The sequence below is a fragment of the Arvicola amphibius genome, chromosome 3 (assembly GCF_903992535.2).
Source record: "Arvicola amphibius chromosome 3, mArvAmp1.2, whole genome shotgun sequence".
NCBI classification, from domain to species: domain Eukaryota; kingdom Metazoa; phylum Chordata; class Mammalia; order Rodentia; family Cricetidae; genus Arvicola; species Arvicola amphibius.
In genome coordinates this window covers 91,781,045-91,795,347 of record NC_052049.1, presented here as the reverse complement: position 1 = coordinate 91,795,347, position 14,303 = coordinate 91,781,045, and the positions used below count along the sequence as shown (strand labels likewise).

The 14,303-nt window shown below is 43.2% G+C and overlaps 1 protein-coding gene across 1 annotated transcript in view; it reads right to left on the bottom strand.

Moving 5' to 3' along the window:
• The window catches only part of Bmper (BMP binding endothelial regulator), a 252,979-nt gene that overhangs the window by 169,530 nt on the left and 69,146 nt on the right, over positions 1 to 14,303 (bottom strand). The window lies entirely within an intron of this gene.

Genomic DNA, 14,303 nt, shown 5'->3' with positions numbered 1-14,303 from the left:
GCTTCTAAACTAGCCTGGCCTCTCCTCTCAAGAGCCTGGAGCCTCCAGGCCAAACTCTGCCTTCAGCCAGGGCCTCAGCAGCCAGGGACCACATCACACTGTTTGGACTGCCTGTCCCCCACAGCCAGTGCTGCCCCCTCAGACCCAGTCAACAATAGCCCCATCCACTTGCTCTTTACACCAAGTAACCATTTTTACATAACACTAAACAGGTGACATTCAAGCAAAGCCTTAAAGGGGAGGCAAAGATACCAGATACCTGGGGACCTCAGGAAGAATAATCCAGGCAGAGTGCTCTACAAATGCAAAACCCTGAGTCGAGGATGTGTGGCATGCTCAGGGTTAGAGACTTTTGTTTTATGAACCAGAATGTGAGGCTCGGAGTTACTTTCATTTGTTTGAGTTGCGGAGCTGAACTAAATCCCCATCTGAATCTAGAAATATGCCTCTCCATCAGGGCACACTGACCTCAGAGGGGTCAGACCCCAAGCAAAACATATAAGACCCTTGAGTTGGCGCCTGTCTCAGCCAAGGCTCCAGTCATATAGCTGCCTCCCCCACGGAAAACTCGGCTTCCCTCTATACTAGCCTTTGGATGACATCTGGAATGAGACGCACTGAGGGTTAACACAGAGATGCAACACCTTAACAACTGCACAGGCTTCATGGAACCAAGGCTCTTGCAAAGGGCAGGGGACACCTTCTCCTCAGAGAAACCTCAGAACTCTTCCAGAACATACAGCCTGGTTTTATACGGCTGCGGAGACATGTGAAGCTACCGGAACACGTTTCCATCTCTGAGCTCAAGACACAACATTGGAACCAGGGACGCCTCAAGCCCCACTGTGCTCCATCCATTCAGCAGCAGCTGTGGTACAGCCCGGCACCAGGGGTCCTCATTCTGGCCAATATTCCCATCTTAGTGGATGGTGTAGGCCCTGCCCTGGCGGGGGGGGGGGGGGAGTACTTCCTATCCCTCCGTTGCAAACAGAACCCAGCAATTCACTTCAGAGCTAGTGAATGCAAATCTCTTCCTCACCATAGATGCAATGAAGAAAGACCAGAGGTCTCAATAGTTCCACGAAACCACAATTTAAGAGTCCAAGCAGATTCTCTTTGCTTTGTTTTGTTAATAAAGATAGGTTTATAAAGATAGTTTGCCTCTTTCAATAAAATTATACACCAGCACTTGGCAAGACTCATAGATATATGTCCCCCAAGAGTGAATTTCACAGGGCCTAAATTCTAAAACAAAATTTAAAAATTAACTTAAAAATATATCAGTGGATGCCGGGCGGTGGTGGCGCACGCCTTTAATCCCAGCACTCGGGAGGCTGAGGCAGGCGGATCTCTGAGTTCGAGGCCAGCCTGGTCTACAAGAGCTAGTTCCAGGACAGGCTCTAGAAACTACAGGGAAACCCTGTCTCGAAAAACCAAAAAAAAAAAAAAAAAAAAAAAAAATCAGTGGCTTTTTTTTATTATCCTAGGAAAAGATAACTCCCATTAACTGGCATTTTAGACTCTAACTAATAACCGGCTTCCCGAGAACAAAGACTTCGCCTACATTGGGCAGATTGTGAACTGAAGAACCAAGGGCCTAGGAGAGCCTTGTTTTGCTAGTGTGGAAACTGAGTCTCCAGAAGGGGGATGAGGAGATTCCAGGTCCCACGGTTCTGCAGTTGCAGAGGGCAGGACTGAACCCCAAACCTCTGTGCTCCTAAACTATGGCCTTTTATCCAGTGGAGTCCACAGGGCAGGAGCAGAGCCCAGCCTGCCCGCAGCTGACAGAACAGCCCAGAAGCACAGTCTGTGCACCGCCCAGCACCAACGATGCCTGGCACTAGCCCTAGGGTTTGACCAAACGATTCTGCGCATGGTGAAAGTTTAAGGTACCTGTCCATTTTGCTTACAAAAGGAACTGCTTCATGCTTCAATCCATGACCACTCTCGTGTCAGAAGCAACGTCCTCTTGGAGCCTGGTGTTCCCCTGGCTCTGCTCCTTCAGTTAGTGGGTTGAGTCATTAGAGACAGCTGTGTCCTTTGTTTATGAATATTATGGATGATGAGAACCTAACAACAAACCTCAAATTCTCAAGAGTCTCCTCCCTCCCCCCCTCTCTCTTTCTCGTTCTCTCTCTCTCTCTCTTTCTAACTTGAAGCTGAAAAGACAAGCATTCCCCCTGGCAACATGGCAACAAGCCGCTCCTGGCATCTGCCAGTCAGATTCGTAAACTCAGGCTAATGGGTAAAGAGCCCTAAAGACTACAACAGCTGTACAATGCAGTGTATGGAAGGATATTAAAAATTTGTCCCATCAAATAAGAATAAGAAAAAATCAGGTATGGGTCAATGTAAATAATGCAGTTTGAATTATTTCTCATATTCACTTTGGGATTTTAAAGCGATTTTTCTATTTTTGATTTTTAGTGTTTAAATTATGACCAAGGACCACCACATATGTTAATATTGGATGATATCACAAATTTGTGTGAAATCACTAACATGAGCCTATTGACAGAGAACAGGAGGGAAAAACAATGGCTTTCTTTTGTCTGTTATGGATAGCAACTTTTTAAAAAATTCTAGTCATGCTGAGATATTAAAAGTTCTCACGTGGTTTTATAGTTTAGCATCTGGAACTTACGGCCACTGATCATGATCACGGTTGTGCTCTCTGATTCTGGGTTTCAAAGAGTACAGGGAGAAAGACTGGGAAAAGGCAGGGTCTTTGCATGGCAACGGTGTCTGGCCCTGGAGCTGGTTCCTCGCTCTTTGCTCATCTCCCAGTGTTTGGGCTACAGAGGGCTCACTCTCCCTCACCAGGTCTGCTTCCTTTGCAGTTGGCTTGGTGTTTTACACCCAGGCAGGTGGGTCACCGCTTCTACCTCAGTGCAGCCTGGGAGGTGGGCTGCAGAGGAGCATGCCAGGTGTATGTGAGGGCGTGCTCTTCCCCTGTGTGTTGTGGTGCAGTCTCCTTGGTCTTCAGGGAGGACTGTGGCTCCTTGAGATCCAAACACATTGCTGCTTCCACACCAAACAAGTGGTACCATTTAAAATTCCACTCAGAGGGAATGGTGGTAATTGAAGCCATCCACGGGACCACAAAAGCACTGCCACCCTCCAAATTGAACATTTGAATGACATTTAAAAGGTGCCAAAATGTGTAATCAATTCATTCAGAAGATATTTCCTGAATATCTAGTGTGCGCAGAACTCTGAGATGGCTACTCAAGGCGAGATCAAGACTATAGTGAGAGCAATCCGTGCTGCTTTAGGAAGGCAGGGACAGCTTGTGGGGCACTGAAAATCATGCATCAGGAAAAGGGGTGCAATGCACAGGAACAAAGGAGTGGGGCGACATCAGCAACAAAGAAAGGAAGTGTGAAGGCACCACCACGAAATGGAAAGTACTCGGTTCTCTGGAGAAACAGACCATACTGAACTGTGGCCACAGCACTAATATTTCATGCTACTTTGCATGAAAATCTTTAACTTTCTTTGTGGGAAGTTCAGCTTCACTTGATCCCAATATCCCAGAGTGCATGCGGACTCCTGTCCCTGCTGTCCCTGCGCTGTTTCTGCATGGCAGAACGTCGCATCAGTATGAGTTCAGGTGCCAATGGGTGGCCACTACCTCACAACGATGCGATCAGAGAGGGCACAAAGTAAGTGGAAATGAAGAAAACCACTGGAATCGTTAATGTGGGAGCTGAAAATGCGGCCTCATTTTTCTGCTTGGTAAGACATTTGGACCAAGATGAAAAATAAAGATTAGAGGAGGACCCCAGAAAACTGCGGCATTATCCCCTTTGCCGTTCACATGCCAGGGACGTTAACACGGGGCATTTGTTCAATGTTCTTAAAAACACTTCTGTTTGAGAGAGCTTCATTAATATGTCATTTCCAGTATCTACTCCCTCCCTCTCTTCCTTCTTTCCTTCATTCTTCTTTTTTCCTCTCCCACCTTCTCGCTCTCCCTCCCCCACTCCTTTTCTTTTTTTCTACTAAGCATTGGACTCGTGGCTTTGCACATGCTAGGCAAATACTCTACAACTGAGCCACACCCCCAGCTTGCAACGCAACTTTAAGTACACAACAAAACATAGACATAAAAACCACACAATTTACAAAAAAACCCACAAATAGATGACTAATAAACATAGACATAAAAACACACAATTTAGCCGGGCGGTGGTGGCGCATGCCTTTAATCCCAGCAATCGGGAGGCAGAGGCAGACGCATCTCTGTGAGTTCGAGACCAGCCTGGTCTACAAGAGCTAGTTCCAGGACAGGCTCCAAAGCCACAGAGAAACTCTGTCTCGAAAAAAAAAAAACAAAAAAAAAAAAACCACACAATTTACAAAAAACCCCACATAGATGACTAATAAACATAGAAAATTAGAACACAAATAACATATACGAAGCTGCGTCAGAATGGAAACTGGTTCCCGAGTAGAAAACACTTTGGCACAAGAAGAGAGAGGCATCAGACAAGTTTACTTCTGATTTGAGAGCAAACTCAGATATCGTTTCTTTGAAGTACCTCAGCAGCACATACCACCCACTATACCTCTTCAGGTGTTTGTATTTCTATGAATTCAGATCGAGTAAAGAATCAAAGATTAATCAAAGCAAGATGTTCAAAGCTGCCTGTCACATTATTCATAATAGAAATTAAAAATATAAAATTTAAAAAGGAGAGAAATGATCAAATCATAGTGTGCTGATAGAATTCTATGCAACTGTGAAAATTGTTCCAATCTTTCAGTAGAGTTGAGATATATTCACAATACTGGGTGGATGTACATTATTCTTAGGACCAAAAGGGTGTCAGAGTTTGTTTGGTTTTGTTTTTGATTTATCTGGGTCTAGAGCTCAGTGATGTAAAGTTCTCGCCCACCCTGTCCATAACCGTGAGCTCCATCTCTAGCACCACACACACAGAGGGTCTGCACCAGCTTTGCTGCTTACTCATTCCCAGTCCAAAGCCTTGGAGTTTGAAGGGCTCCAAATTTTGAGACTTTTTGAGCACTGAATGAAGACTTCATATATTTGTATTTCTTATTCTCTGATGTTTAGACTAATAAATTCCAATGTTAAATGAAGATAACAAGGATAGTAACCTAAATATAAATGCAGTACCATCTAGTTATGTAATAGTATTCCATCTGGAGGGAAAATTTGGTCAGAAATACATTAAATCTTACTGTGTTGGGTTTTTTTTTCCTAAAACATCTGGCCTTTCCTGACCACCGTAAACTACATGTGGAACATTTGCACTGTGGTCTGATTTCAATTTGTTTTAATAATTGCATTCAAGTCAATATATTGTAACTGCCTGATGAGTCTCAACACCTCAGTCAGTATCTAACATGAAGTAGGTACTCAATCATTGTTAAATTAATGAGTGACTGGCTGGACGCAGGGATAAATAAGAAGATGGAACTAAGAATGGACAGAGAGCTGAACAGTTCTTTGGGGTGCAGCAAAGTTGCTCTCTCCTGGAGTTTTTAGGAGACCAAAGAGGTTCCTCTTGAAAACCACCTCTTTTGAGCTTCTTCCTAGATGCATGAGTTCTCTGAACCCCCACCAGGTATCGATGCACCCCACCAGATCCATGTTTGTTTCTATCCCTCCCTTGAAGCAGAGGAAGTGGGGGTGACTCTGCCCCAGCAACACCCACATTTTTCCTGCATACGCATCACACTTTGGCAGGAGAAGTGCTCTAGGTCCTAGCACCTCGCTCCCCAGCTGATGCAAGGGAAATAGATATGTGTTCTGCACCCTCCCCAGCACCACTGTGACATATGCTCAGGCCCAACGCCTGAGCATAAAATCTGGTATGAGTTTAAACTTGCTTAGTCTTGTGAATTAGAGGGAGGGAGTATAACTCACTGTTATTGTGTTGATATCTCTTGCATCAGATTTGGGTTCTTCTGTGGGTGCTCGCAACACCATTATTTTCTCCTTAAAATTCCTATTGTTTGTTCACCCCAGAAGCTCAATGGCATTTCTCAGTTTCAAGCGTCTACAAGTAGTTGCAGATAATAGCTCCAAACTCTACTGGCTGCTTGCTTAGGTGAGCGGTTTGAGAACCAGACAGCTTTGTTTTTCTGTTCTCTGAGCTCTCCAACCTTATACAAGCTACTGAGTTTCTCAGACATTCCGTTTCTTCATCGAAAGAAAATCTACTATCACTTAGGTTGCAGGATTATTGAGAAAAAATAAACATTGAAGTGCTATGTGGAACACATTCAGTAATGGAAGCTATTATTATCAACGACTTTTTTTTTTGCAAAGAAATCACTTGTTGGTCTCTTTTCAAACTATGTTTTTCTACAAATCTTCAAACACTGTTCAAGAAATTTCTGGTTTTGATGTGGGGATTACTGTTGGCATGGTAACTCCCTATGTAGAAAAATAACTTCACAGGAAGCCTCAACCATAAATTATACAAGGCACCAACCATAAGGAATGTTGTAAGCTATAAAAATAAGACACCTATGCAAATATTTCTTGAAAATTCATGAGACAGGATATAAAATATGGGATAGATTGCTCAAGCTTTTCACATTGAAAAGATAAAATATGTAAGTCTCCACTGGTTTTCAAAACGTGCTGAAAGAATCATCCAATAATAGCTGAACTCAGCTGATGAACTCTTAAATGCACGTGGGGGAAGCCTTCCCCTTGAGCTTTCTGCCAATCTGAACCCTAATAAACCATGAAATTTACCCAATCAAAACCAACTCCTCACGTTGAAAGACCCACCTTAAGCCAGACCCTGCCTTTGTCCTCTTCCTTCTAAGATCCAATTACGTCTCTATCAAGGTAATTATTAATACCTGTAGTAGGCAATTAATCTAGTGTTATCTCAAAACAGCATTTTGGTGATTTTCCAACATCAAATATATGAGAATTATACACTCATGGCTTCAAACTAAGACGTCTGATAAACCATTCAAACGATTATTAGAAAGCAGGTACTATCATACCTACTCACATCCAATGCAACATGACCATCAACTCGCTACTTCGTGGTCCAGCCAAGCACACCAAGTGACTTTTCTAAGCATGTGGGAGGCCCCTCCTGTTGGCTAGATGTTTTCTAACCTTGTAAGGAAAAGAACGTGTCTTGTTGCTTACTGCTCAGTAGACTGTTCAAAGCCAAGACCACTTTTGTCCTCAGAGGGACAGCAGACCTACTAGGGAATTGAAACACTAAATAATTGTACCAATGTTTCAGACTAGTTCTGAAAACTCCTCTGAGCTTTTTGGCCTGCATAAGTCAGATAAACTGCCCACATTGATCTAATTCTCTCAATAATTGCTCAATTCTCCAATTTATTGCTCAAATGTAGCCAAATTTCTCCCCGTGGACAGGGAAGATATAATGAGAGCCTGTGACTAAAATGTGCCAAAATTGACTTATTATCGCAAGTGAGGCAAAGGCCATGGGAGAGGGTACAGGCCTAGATGATTCTGAGTCCTGAGAATGGCATGCTTGGGATAGGCAGCTTGGACTCCTGTGGCATCATGTGGCCACAGAAATGATAATGTCTCCCTCCACTTCCTATTTTGGGGTTGTACAATCCCAGCTGGATCAACTTTATTCCAAGGTCAAATCTGAGGGTACAGGACCAGCCTCCTTTTTAAAAACTCTGCCACCATGAGCACCTTTCATCACTGGTGGCCACATCCTGACACAACTTCTGCTGCCAGGAGTCGTGGTAGCCTTTTCCGTTTATGGGAACTTCTCAAATAAGACAGCACCCAGGGAAGCCACTTCCTTGCCATATGAAGCCATTTTAGTAAGCGCTGAAGCAGCTGACACAATCCTTCCTCCCTGCACTCCTCCACAGCAGTTTCCAGCTCTCAGTCTTCCCTGATGAACTGCTGAACTGGTGAGCAAGGGGGAAGCTGGTAGAAAGAAGAGCCCTGACAGATGTGGGGGGGGGGGGCAAGGTGATGCAGACAGAATAGAAAACAAGGTCTGCATCATTTGCCTTGGATACGGTCATTATTATCAATACCGGTATGCCCCCAAGCACCGAAAAGTCAAAATTAGCATTTCCCCCTAATGGATAGAGCTAAATAAAATCATTAAATAATGGTGTATTTCAAGAAAAAAGTACAAAGGGGGTTGAGTACTCTCAACCCAAAACAGTGATTAATGCCTGACGTGATGAATATACAGTAGCCCTAATGAGGCCACTGTATACGTACAGAGTGACACAGTGTGCCTTCTTATTGCAACTGCATCTCATCAAAATTATCTAATAACTAGCTTTTTGATGTTTTGGAGAATGAAGCACAGAATTTTATAGGGAATCAGAACAATTTTCCTTCAAGACAAAAAGTTCCAGTTTCTTACACAAAATAAGTTGGTACCCCCTAAAGACAGGGTGATGGCAAGGGAAAGAAGAGAGGAAAGGGAAGGGAGAGCAGGAAAGGTGGCCAGTGTAAAGGTCAAGAGCTATCAGACTGGCCTTTCTCAAACTTCCTTAGTCTAACGGCTCCTCTGGTGAGCCTCCAAGGCTGTGGCTTTGGCTTCCATGGGCCTCAACGAATGATCGGGAGGCCACACTTCTAAAAACATGCAGAAAAGGCCCAGGGTCAGGGTGACCAGTTCAGGCCAGGAAGCCCAAAGAAAAGAGAATCTGGGAAAGTAGCCAGGACAGGACATCTTAAGGAATGCAGGCTAGGAGAGGGAAGCCACGGGACCACCATCTTCTTTGTTCTCCACAATCTTCCAATTCCAGTCTCCCTGGGAGACATGTTTTGCAATATGTCAAGTGTAAGTGAGAGCAAAGGTGTTTATGGACCTCAGGGCTGCAAGTGCCCATAAAGCAGAGCTCCTCCATCCCAGACAGCCCATTAACAACCCATGTTTAGTGCTTCAAATGTTCTGAAGTTAGCACGCCTTTGTCAGTAACAGCAATTGATCTTGGCCAGTTAATTTGGCTGGTTTTACAGACTGAGGCCTTACCATTTCTCCAAGAGTCTCCTACAACACTGTGTGGCTACCTCTTCTTGTCTGCAACTTCCAAGAACCTTGAGCCTATCGGGTTCCTAAAACAGATTGTTAAAAACAACAAAGACAACTAATTCTCCCATTGGCACCTTCAAGTCTTACAACCTTGAAGATGTGTTTTAAAGAAATGCTTATGTCAACTGCCACCACATTTCCTGAATATTTGACTAAGCAATTGTGTGTTAGATAGGCAGGATAAAAAGACAGAGAGATACATACATGCATGAATGGCAGGGAGGTACATAAATATATAAGCTTGCAGATGACAGATGATTGATAAATAGATGATGGATGGATGCCATAGATGATAGATGAATGATAGATAGGTGATGGATAGATGGATAGATGGATCGATAGACAGACAGACAGGTATAGGCCGGCAAGTAATAGAACTTCAAGCTCAAAACAAAGGGAAGTGTAATGCTTTAACAAACGTTCAACATGCTTCAGACTCGAGAAATAATCATGGCTGTGCTTTAAAACTAACACAGTACTTTTATCAAACACATCTTATAAGAAACATACTCTAATATGGCCCAGACAAATGTATGGAACAGCTAAGGGGATGCAAATCATCACTCCCCTGATTAGCATCAGGGCTCCGGATGTCATCCTCTTGGCTCTTATTTATGGAGTGTAAATGGGGCTGATATGGTTTAATGGGTGCTGATAAAGCCCTGAAGTTCCTAACTGAGTCACGATGATATTCACACCTAAAAATGTTGGACTCTTTGCTTCTGGAATGGGTGGGAGGGAAGAGCTGTGCAGTGCTCTCCAGATATCATCAAAGGCTAGCATGTCCTCAGCTGTCTGGAATGCCATGCATACTGTCCTGACTAAAGCAGGATATAAAGTCATATGCAAAGCATTTGTTCCATTAGCTAAGGCATCCATCTCCGTCACATGAAGCGCCTTTCTGGTGGTCTGCCTCTGTCACCACATTGCAAAAACAGGGTTACACAGATTTTTCCAAAAAATAAATAATGATAGTGATAATAATGGATGGTGTAAAGAGGAGGACTGGACTTAACATGCAAGCCACACAACAATGATGATATTTCACTTGAGAAAAGGAGCATTTTAATCACCCATCAGCCAGAGAATATCTAAGGGGTACTTTATACACATTCAACTCCAGAGCAAACAGTAAGCAAAGGATAAGGGAACAGTGAACACAGTGAATATCACGGGCAGAAGTTGGTTAGCTAGCCTGAAGGAGCTGGCTTGTCATAGTAGAGAAGAGAAACCATTTCTTTCTCCTAGTGTGCTACGTGGAAACAGACCAGAGAAGAGAAGCTTGCGGATACTGGCAAGCAGATGGGGGTGAGCCCTGAGGACACAAAGATGAACATCCAGAGGGCGGCGTGCCCTCTGCAGCAACTAACACGGAGAACGAGAAAATAAAGCGCAAACTGGGACACCCTGGGCCGAGTATCTCACTGGATGTACGTACATACCTACGTGTGTGTGTGTGTGTGTGTGTGTGTGTGTGTGTGTGTGTGTGATGTAAAGAGGACGAGGGAGAGACAGAGATGGAGACAGATGGACAGAATGGAGGCAGAGGGAAGGAAGGAAGGCAGGTATCCTAGCAAGTTAGAGCCATAGCACCTCAGGAACACAAATGAATTAAGACTGTCACTTCTGCTCGGGGAACTTTGGGGTGTACAGAAAAGTGGACTGATATAGTTATGAGCTTAAAAGCTTAAACACTCTCCAAATGGACAAGGCAAAGCATAGACAAAGATGGCAGATGGGCAAGGAACTGGAGACATGAAGGAGAATGAAAGGAGTGGGCGGTAAGCACGGATGACCCAGTGTTCTAAACATACATGTATGTATAGATTGTGTAGACCCATATGTACATCATATGCAAAGCCATAAGCAAGCTAGCATGTGTGTGTTGATGAGCATATGGGTCACGCATATGCACATACATCTCTGCTATTGATAACTCTGGATGCCTCCATGTCTTCATCTGCTCAAACTTGTCACCTGAGTTTGCAGCCAGTCACCTAGCATCAACACCTGTGTTTCTTCCTCTTCTGCTGAGGAGCCCGTTGCCATCTGAGTGGCAGCTGGAATACCAGCCAACTGATACCCTTCCAGAGACAGCTCTCAGTCAGTGGCTGATGGGACCTGACATAAGTACATCCCAGCCCCCAGCCCTCAAGGAGAAAAATTCTGAGGCACAGAATCTATGCAGGCTTCAAGAGTAGCTAGGAAGCCAAGACCTACGATGGCCGTTCATTGAGGTCCTGTTTCGTCTATGTTCCTCTAACAAAATTCCACAGGGTGGATAATCTATAAAGAATAGAAACTAAGTTTTTACAGTTCTTGAGGATGGAAACATAAAATAAGGCTTCCAGTTTGGCTGGTGAGAGCTGTTATCTGCTCCCAAGACATACCTATAGCTGCATCCTCCAGAGGAGAGGAATGCTGGGTACTCACATAGAACAAGAGGGCAAAGGGTAACAGAGGTCAAACTCCTCCCTCGTGAGCCTGAGCACTTAGAAATCCACTCATAATAGCAGATTTTCACGGCCCAACAAACTCCTCAAGTATCAACTTGTCAACACTACCACAATGGAAACTAATTTTAACCACATGATCAGGGAAGCAGGGAGCGGTGCTCAGGTCCTGGCACTTGGAAGTGCACCCTCAACTGTATGCCACCCCTCCTTATCTAATCTCCCATGTAAACTCAAACTACCTACATGAAGTTGTTTGCCTCAGGATCTGTTTCTAGGGAAATACAAATATAGATAGGCAAGCATGTTTTCACATTAGTGTTTATGATCCTGCTTACATAGGTTTGCATGGTGATTTGTATAGTCATGTCTGTATGCGTATGTAAACAAACAGGCTATGTGCACTCAAATATGTATCCACATGAATACAGTTGTCCCTCCTCATCCATGGGTTATACAGCTGTGTATCCAACCACTCACAGATGCAAGGATGTTTGGAAAACTGACTATACCGACCATATCAAGTGATTTTTGTCATTATTCCCCAAATACAAGAATAATTATTTACATGATTAGAATATGATAAAAATTTACATATCATTTATATTTTTAGGTCTTCTAAGTAATCTAATGATTACCTTGAGTGTACAGAAGGATGTGCATATATTGCATGTGATTACTATGAAATTTCACAAATCTTCATAAAGGACTTAAATGTCATCTGATTTCTGTATTCACAGGAAATCTGAAATCAATCTCTAAGAGATTCTGAGAGAAAAACAATACCATTTACACGTATGAATACACAAGTATACTTGCATTACTATATATGCAACACTAGCTCTTTGCCTTTTGTTAAAGCTCTGTAAGGGAAGTCTAAAGACCAATGCTCCAAATGCCCCTCCATGTACTCTGAACTCCCCCTTATGCTAGGGGACAACACACCCTCTCCTCAACTTTATTCTGGTAATCTAAAGCAGTGGTTCTCAATCTTCTTGATGGTACAACCTTTTAATACAGTTCCTGAAGTTGTGGTGACCCGCAACCATAAACTCATTCCACTGATACTTCGTAACTGTAACTCTGTTACTGTTACAAATTATAATGTAAATAAGCTGATAGGTAGGATATCTGATCTGTGACCCCAAGGGGTCACAACCCATAGGTTAAGAATCATTGGTAAAGACTAGCAATGAGCAACATAACCAAAGCCACTAGTTGCACTTCAAGTGATAAGGACTGCAACCAGAAGAATCAGAAGGAAGCTAGGATCACGGGTGCACAGGAAGCTGGGTTAATGTGTAGGAAGGGACAGGCATTACAGGTCTGTAGAGAAGCAACTAAGCAAGAAAACCTGGAAAAACATCTTTAGATTTGTATTTTTCTCAACTGGAAATGAAAACAGTACTTCCTGAGGCCTGAACTTGGTCTTTGGTGTGTTTCATTCTGCACACAGTGAATTTAAGAACACAAGAAATCTACACGCCTTGGTATATTGAGTCTGTGATCCCTGTACACATAGACTCATTTCCAGTCTCAATTCTGGAAACTTCTGACTGACATCATTGGCAAAACTACAGAGGATTCTCATCCTTCTTGGCACCTACCAAGGTTCTTCCCCTTGGAGGGTTGACTGCCTGATTTTGGCACACCTTTTGCAGAAAGACGATTTGTTGATACAGACATTTACAATTTCCTATTGAAATCTGCCTTGTGTTTCCTCAACCTACTCCCAAAACATTGACAATGGGAGAGGGAGGAACAGAAAATATTACATATTACAATACAGAAATATGGAAGAAAAAAATCTAGAAAGGGGCAATTTTTAACAAAAAAGGTAGAAATCACTAATGTTAAAAATTAGGATAAAGCTATTGGCTCATCGTAATGGAGAAAATAAAGACATGTGGAAATATACAGGCTCGTGTTTGCTTCCATGAGGAAATTTTTGTATTTGTAAAATATGGCATGAATCCTACGTTGGTTTATATCTAGATATATGCATATATATTCCTCATCTTCCCCTGCTCCCCGCCTCTCTTCCTTCCTTTCCTCGCCCTCTGTACAAACACCATCACGTGAGCCTGGACATGTTTACTCTGGTCTGGACTCAAGGTTGAATGGGCTTGTGCTGCAGGAGGAACCTCCTAAAAGACATACGGAGCGCTGTGGCTCCTGGGGCTCCACATGCCTCTGCTTTAGTAAGATTCAGAGGGTAGTGCTCCTTGTGTATTTCTTCTTAATATACTAAGATGCATATGTGTCACCGGTGACTCAGGAGATGCATGCTCTCACAGAATATGATTTACTACTAACTGTATTCCTAACAATAGATGCTGTAGCACTAACTGTATTCCTAACAGTATACGCTGTAGCACTAACTGTATTCCTAACAGTATACGCTGTAGCACTAACTGTATTCCTAACAGTATACACTGTAGCACTAACTGTATTCCTAACAGTAGGTGCTATACTAACTCCTACTGTAAATAACCTGGAGCAACAGCTGAACACCAGACTCCCCATCACCATCATCGCCACTGGTTTTACTTCTGATATAAAATACATTAATTTAAAAATTCCCTTTAAAATCAGAGCACATACCAAACTCTTCCTCATTCTTAAGCATGCTTGAAAGATGGGTGTATGGTTGTCTCCTTAATTTCTACCCTGTTATTAATGAGTAATCTCCTCCCATCATTTCCCTACAACCCCAGGTGACCAGCCTTCCCCTCACCTCACAGAGCACATTGAGACTAGCTGTTTGTTCTCATCCACTTCCCACTTTGACTGCTCTGAA